The sequence below is a fragment of the Ambystoma mexicanum genome, chromosome 3q (assembly GCF_040938575.1).
Source record: "Ambystoma mexicanum isolate Mex_15411 chromosome 3q, UKY_AmexF1_1, whole genome shotgun sequence".
NCBI classification, from domain to species: domain Eukaryota; kingdom Metazoa; phylum Chordata; class Amphibia; order Caudata; family Ambystomatidae; genus Ambystoma; species Ambystoma mexicanum.
The window spans coordinates 917,712,807-917,720,448 of NC_090926.1; the positions used below are offsets into that span (position 1 = coordinate 917,712,807).

The 7,642-nt window shown below is 55.4% G+C and overlaps 1 protein-coding gene across 2 annotated transcripts in view; it reads right to left on the minus strand.

Annotated features, from left to right (window-relative positions):
- WIPI1 (WD repeat domain, phosphoinositide interacting 1) overlaps positions 1-7,642 on the minus strand; it is a 951,231-nt gene that overhangs the window by 167,046 nt on the left and 776,543 nt on the right. The gene's annotated exons all lie outside the window — the stretch shown is intronic.

Below are 7,642 nucleotides of genomic sequence, written 5' to 3' on the forward strand. Positions count from 1 at the left end.
AACGTATTTCTTACTGCGAGGTCGAAAACCTTGAATGGAAAGGAACAAGTTACTTACCTGTAACTGTTGTTCTCCAGCATGGGTCTGGCATGGATTCACATGCTCATGAATATTCCCCGTCGTCAGGCTGGGAATCCTCGGTAAAGAAAAAACCAGTATCAGTTTCGTTTCTGATCTGTCTTTCGTAGTAATAACCAATCACTGGTCTCTGCGTCATACTGACCACAGCCAATGACTGCCCTCTACCTAAGCACCGCCTCTGGCAGCCATCTTCAGATTTGGAAGCACGTGAAGTGGCAGTATGACCAAGTGAAGAGCCGCAGAGGGGTAGGCGGGAGGGTCCGCATGTGAATCCATGCCAGACCCATGCTGGAGAACAACAGTTACAGGTAAGTAACTTGTTCCTTCTCCAGCATGGGGTCTGGCATGGATTCACATGCTCATGAATAAAGAATACATAGCAGTACCCACATGCACAACCACGGGATGTGGCAAAGGCTCAACATTAAGCATCACATCAAACTCAACATTAAGCAATCTTACCTCCTTACCAGGCTCACCTCAGGCGAACAGGTTGCGCAGCACTGCTTGGCCGACCCTGGACTCCTCCCTGGAATCCCGATCGACGCAGTAGAATTTCGTGAAGGTGTGCGTCGACCTCCACGTAGCAGCCCTGCAAATGTCCAGCAGGGGCACACCAGATAGGAACGCCGTGGTAGCTGCGATCGCTCTGGTGGAATGTGCTCTCGGACGGCCAGGCAGCGGTCGGTTTGCCAACCGGTGACAGTACATGATACAACCGGAGAGCCACCTGGAAATGGAAGCCTCCGAGAGAGCCTTCCCCTGATTGACAGGTCCAAAGTTCACAAAGAGTTGTGACGTCTTCCGAAAACACTTCGTGCGATCCACGTAGAACTTCAGCGCTCTAGCCACATCCAGCGAGTGCAAAGTCCTCTCAGCCGGCGACGAAGGCGACGGGAAAAACACAGGCAACACCAAGGGTTTGTTGAGATGGAAGTCCGACGGCACCTTGGGCATGAAGGAGGGGTGCGTCCTGAGCACCACCCTCGTGTCGTGAAAAGTCAAGTACGGGGCCTTGCAGGAAAGGGCCTGGATCTCTCCCACCCGTCGTGCGGAGGTGATGGCCACAAGAAACGCTGTTTTCCACGACAGGAACTTCAACGGGGCCGAGTGCAGAGGCTCGAACGGAGGTCCCATGAGCTTGGTCAGCACCACGTTGAGCTCCCACGCCGGGGCGGGAGCCTTCACTGGCGGGAACGATCTGAACAGTCCCTTCATGAACTCTTTCACCAGACGATGAGACCACAAGGACGTCCGCCCCGTGGTTCTAGTGTATCGGGAGATCGCAGCAAGATGAATCTTGATGGACGCGTGTGCCAGTCCAGCTTTGGCCAGCGTCAACAGGTACGGCAGTACTTGGGGAGCCGTAATCCTTAGAGGGTTAATCTTCTGTGCGTGGCACCAGACAGAGAACCTCTTCCATTTGTGTCCGTAGCATTTAAGAGTCGAGGACGACCTGGCCTTTGCAAGAACCTCTCTGCAGTCGGCCGGTATGTCGTATCCTCCAAACTCTAGCGCTGCAGGAGCCAGGCCTGCAAGTTCAGCGACTTCGGGTCGTGGTGGAGGATGGCGCCCCCTTCCCTGGAGAGCAGATCCGCGTCCACTGGCAGCTTGATTGACGGGGACGCTGACAAGTCCAGAAGGTCCGGGAACCATATCTGCCTCGGCCACGCAGGTGCTACGAGGATCATCCTGCACCGTGACCTCTTGAGCTGGTTGATGAGCCGGATCAGTAGTGGCAATGGAGGGAACGCGTATAGGAACAGGCCCGCCCAGGGGAACGAGAAAGCATCGCCCATCCTCCTTGGCTTGGGAAACCTGCTGGCGAACCTCCGGCACTTGGAGTTCGTCGCCGTCGCGAACAGGTCGATCTGGGGTGTGCCCCACCGTCGGAAGAGGCGATCCACTAGATCCTGCCGTAGTTCCCACTCGTGGCACGAGCGCAGCTCCCTGCTGAGTGAGTCGGCGATGGTGTTTTTTATCCCTGCCAGATGAAACGGCACCAGAAACATCCTTTGGGCGACGGCCCAATGCCACAGGTCCTGCGCCTCCTTGGACAGTGCTGGGGCCCTGGTTCCGCCCTGTTTCCTGATGTAAAACATGGTGGTGGTGTTGTCGGTGAAGATCCTCACCACCTTGCCCTTGAGGGACGGAAGGAAGGACCTGAGGGCCCAGAACACTGCACGGAGCTCCAGGACGTTGATATGGAGGGACTTCTCCGTCGGGAGCCAAAGGCCTCTCGCGTGCAGATTTTCGGTGTGCGCTCCCCACCCTTCCAGGGAGGCATCCGTGGTCACTGTCTCCTGGTGGTCTGGGGTCTGGAAGTCCATGCCCGCCGTCAGATGCGCGCGGGTGCCCCACCACCGGACCGCTCGGCGGAAACTCTCGTCGAGTGTGATCCTCTCCTCGAAGCCGCCCCGTCGTTTGGATCCAGCGCGCGTCCAGGAACTCCTGCAACTGGCGCATTCGGAGCCCGCACATGGGAATGAGGTAGATGCAAGAAGACATCATTCCGAGGAGGGACTTGATGGACCTCACCTTGGCCGCGTCGGAAACCAACATCCGCTGTACCTTGCCCAGGATGGACCTGGTCCTTTCCTCTGACGGGGAGGCCAGAAGGGACACTGTGTCGAGCTTCGCTCCCAGAAACAGTGCGTTTTGCGCAGGTACCAGGTGGGACTTGGCGTAGTTCACGGAGAATCGCAGGTCCGTGAGAAGTTGGACGGTCCTTGCCGTGTGCTCCACGGCGAGCTCCCTCGTCTTGGCTCGGATGAGCCAGTCGTCCAGGTAGGGGTAGACGTGGATCCCCTCGCGGCGCAGCTGCGCCGCCACCGGTGCAAGGCACTTGGTGAATACCCTGGGTGCCAACCGTAGTCCGAAGGGGAGGGCTTTGAACTGGTAGTGACGCCCTTGGACCACAAACCTGAGGAATTTTCGGTGCCCCTTTAGGATGGGAATATGGAAGTAGGCATCCTCCAAATCCAACGACGAGGAAGTATCTCGAGTAAACTCCGGAGCCCCGAAGCCTCTTTGGGACGAGTTCGATGACGCCCTTCCTGAGCATCGCCTTTACCTCCAGGAGAAGCTGAGGGACGTGAAGCTCTTTCCTGGCCACGGGGGGGACGCGCGGGCACCTTCTTTGAAACTCGAGCGCGTGGCCCCGGGCTAAGGCGTCCAGCACCCAACGGTCGGTGGAGATGGGCTCGCCAGCCGGCCTCCCACCGGGGTGCTTCGGTGGGGGCCCGACCCCACGGCCGGTTCAATCTTGTTTCGACGAGGCTTTGCCGCCTTGACCTCCTTGGCGACGACGGCGGGGTCCGCCAGACTTGCCTCGTCCTCTGTAGGCCTCCTGAGACGACGAGCGGGCCGCTTGACGGTAGGTGGAGAAACCACCGCCGGAACCTTTGGAGGCGCCCTTGCCTCCGCTGCTCCGAAAGGGCGTCCGTCGTTGCTGCAGAACCCCAAGGGCCCGGGCCGTCTCAGTGTCCGCTTTAATGGCCTGAAGGGAATCGTCCACTGTTTTCCCAAACAGGTTGTTCCCATCGAACGGCATGTCCAGGACTCTGGTCTGTACGTCTTGACGGAAGTCCGTAGCCTTGAGCCATCCACGCCGCCTAAGGCACACGCCGTTGCCCAACTGGCGAAACCCAGTGTCGGCGATGTCCGTCGCAATAGTGATGGCGTGGTCCGACGCCACCTCACCTTCCTGTAGGATCTCCAGGGCATCCGCCCTCTTGTCGTCCGGTAGGAAGTCCAGCAGGGGAGCCAGTTTGTACCATAGCTCCCTGTCGTAGCGGGCCACGATAGCCAAGGCGTTGGCCGCTTTAATCGTCGTCGCTGCAGACGAGATGACCCTGCGTCCCATAGCGTCCAATTTCTTTCCCTCGCCGTCCGGTGGGGAAGTCGATGTGGAGGCCGCACCCCCCCCGCTTTCTTCCTGGCCGCCGCGGAGACGACGGAGTCCGGGGTAGGCTGCGCCCGGAGGCACAGGGGGGCCGCGTCCGGGACCCGGTACTTCTTCTCGTACTAGTCTCTTGTAGCTGGCGTTGTGGAAGGGTTCTTGAGGAGGGCGAGGCCCTCATCCCAAATGTCGTCCAGTAGAGGCACCGCGAGGACCGTCTTCCTCTTGGCCTCGCGCCGTTGATAAAGGAATCCTTCCTTTTTCTTCTCCTCAGGGCAGAGTTGGAAAAGCTCGGATGCCCTGGCGATCATGGAGTGGAACGATCCAATCTCGTCGGGCGGAGAAGCCCTGGTGGGAGGTGACGACGGTAGATCCTCGTCGTATACCTCGTCGTCCGTACCCGTCGCTGCCGTGTCAGTCCCCGTATCATCCCCTCGGGTGGACGGGGAGGAGGGCTGGACGGGGCGCGACGGCTGAAAAGGAGGTGGAGGGTGAATCCTTCTTTTCTTGGGCGGGGGAACACCAGAAGGTCCCGGTTCAGGATCCCCCGACGGGAGAGGTTCCTCCGTCGGCAACGGTAGTCTCGTCCTTATCTCTGAGCATAAGGACTGTATAGCCAACAAAATGGCCGCCGAGTTGTCTTGCGGCGCTGGCAGAGGGGAATCCGACGGGCGATCAGGGGCCCCGTCGGCACCCTCGACGATGTCGTCGTCACCTGCGTCGGGATCCATCCCGACGGGCCGGTCTTCTTCCACGCCAAGGCCGTGGCTTAAGACCTCGATCAGCTCTTCCTCCGAGGTTGAAGCCGAATCTACGACGACGCCCTGCCCCCCTTTTTTCTTCCCCGCCGGGGATTTCACGGGGGTCCTATCGATGGGCACAAAAGAGGACTCCCTCCGAGGTGGCAGGGAGACTCTGAGCCCCGAGGTCGCCACCACTGGTGTAGCCTCCACAGGCTGAGCCAGGGCCGCCGCGACAGTTTCGATAGAGGGCTTGGCCGGATGGATTAAGGCCTTCACCACCTTAGGTGCGCTCACCGCCTTATCCTTGAGGGGGGGACACTGCCTCGCTCCCCCTCCGATGGGGCCTTCGAGCTCGACCGGGGCCTCTCCAGGAGCTTTGCCGGGTGCTCGCCCTTCCTCTTACCCGACCCAGAGCGTTGGCTCGTGGTTGAAGGTGCCGGGGAGGGTGCGCCCTGCCTGGCGCCCGTAGAGCCCGACCGTTCGGCGCTCCCGGTGCCAGCGGACTCGCGGTGCTTGGCCTTGTGTTGGACCCCCGTCGCCGGGGCGTCCTCAAAGGTCTTAGAAGACCGCTCGGATTTCTTCCTCTTCTTCTCGCCTGACGGGCTCTTCCCTTCCAGCCAGTTGGCGAGACGTTGATGGCGGTCCTTCATGGTCCGCTCCGACATATTGCCGCAAAACGCACAGTCCTTCTCCACGTGCGTCTTGTCCTCATGTAAGCAGTAGAGACAAAAGGAGTGTTCGTCCTCCTTAAAGACGTTCTGCAGCTGGCATCCAGGGCAGACCCTGAACAGCTTTCCGGGCGTCGAGCTTCCCTTCTCCTGGGCCATGTCCGGGCCTGAGAAGCTTCTGGAATCCTCCAAAAGCATAGCTCGACGAAATCTTCACCCTTGAGGGGCGCAGACGAATCCGACACGGGTCCCCGTTGATCGGATGGAGAGTCGGTGGAGCTTGAGGCTCTTTTGACCGAAAAAACCGAAGTTTTTGAGAAAAAAACGTGAAAAAATAGCACTAACGCTCGAGAGCAATAGCACGAGGATCCCAACACATGAACGTGCGGTAAAAATCTGAAGATGGCTGCCAGAGGCAGTGCTTAGGTAGAGGGCAGTCATTGGCTGTGGTCAGTATGACGCAGAGACCAGTGATTGGTTATTACTACGAAAGACAGATCAGAAACGAAACTGATACTGGTTTTTTCTTTACCGAGGATTCCCAGCCTGACTGCGGGGAATATTCATGAGCATGTGAATCCATGCCAGACCCCATGCTGGAGAAACATGTTTTTTATATTGATAATGTGGGGGAGACCCCATGCAGCCACCCCTACTTGATCCCCGGTTTACTATATGCCTCAACCCAACCCCCCACCTACTGTTTCATTTCTAATTGCTGTTTTCCATTCATGGCTTTGGACCTCACAGTAATGGTTTGTGTTACAATAGGGTGATACCATTAGAACTAGAATCAGAAACATCATTCTGTTGTGTGATTGTGTGTATTACATTTAGTGGGGCTGTCAACAGCAGGCCAACTTTAATTGTGTGAATAATTCATCAAAATCCGTGTATCTTATTGTGGTACCTTCCCCTGCATAAAGTAAGGGGTCCACCTTTGAGTTTCTTTGATTTAAATAAATTTAACTAAAAATACAGAATTGTTGAGTGGGATTATATACCAGGGTCCAATAGATCAGGGATAGCCACTTGGTGAAAATACCACCATATTAACAAATATCTCAACAATGTCTGGCTTGCTCTGCAATCCTGTCACTCACTATGTCCCTCTTCTAGAGCCAGGCCTTCTGAGTGATGTAGCCCTATGAGACAAATAGACAGAAACTGGCCATCATTGTGCATAATAGGTGTGGGTCAGAAAAGGGTGGTATTGAGTTCAACCATGCAGGCACAGGCAGAAGGGACAGACAGGGGCCCTCCCAAATTCCACGCCCCCACCTCTGGGGCACATCTTGCTTTGTGAATCCCTGTGGTAGGCCTCCTCGGCCAGGCCGAGAAGGAGTACCCGTTCACTCCTGACAGTCAGCCCTCTGACTTTGTTCACTCATGTGGATATTTGAAATACAATTTTCTTCACACTGATCTGGAAAAGCAGGATGACATTTGTAAATAAAACAAATCAGGGAAGCATGCTAGTGCTTCAATTTGTTACATGTGTAAAGCTCATATGTAATAATTGCTTATCATTTTCAAAACACATCTGGCATGAAGGTTTCTCTCGGGTGCAAAATCTGCTGAGAACCTGGCGTGTGCCAAATATACACTGTTCCCACATGCACCCTGACATAGAATTGTTATAGGGAAGCCAACCGTGTTGATTTTGCCAATGCTTGTCTAACCTTCCATTCAACAAATAAAACTAGCATGAAGAGAAGGCGTATGTTCATTTATTTGTAAAACATGCACTGCAAACTAAATCACTTCTTAGCACCACGTTATTTTATTGTTATTTTATTGTGCATATTTTCCAAGTGCTGACTTAGTCACAGGAGACAATACAGCGCAGTGCACAGGGTGAGGAGGAAGACGGGTGTTGCAAACAGACATATGCAGAGTACACTTGTGGGCATATATAGGCATAGACGGGAGAGGGAGGAGTGTGTGAGTGCAGTGATAAGCAGACAGCATAATTTTTATCCAGGAAGGGGCAGCCGGTCAGAGAGTCACAGAAATCTAGACATGAAAACATGTTTCCGCTCAAGAACAGGACTAAAGGAATGGTGCATATGCCTCTTATTGTCGCCCTTTGCCTAGCATAGGAATTAAACACATGCAGCCTCATGTTAGCGTTAGTCAAGTACAGTTCCAAACCACTGGGGTCCAACAATGACATAACCTATCATCGCTGTCTAGCCATATAAAAATAAAGACACGACAAGAAGTTGTCATTTTTTGTACATCGTCTT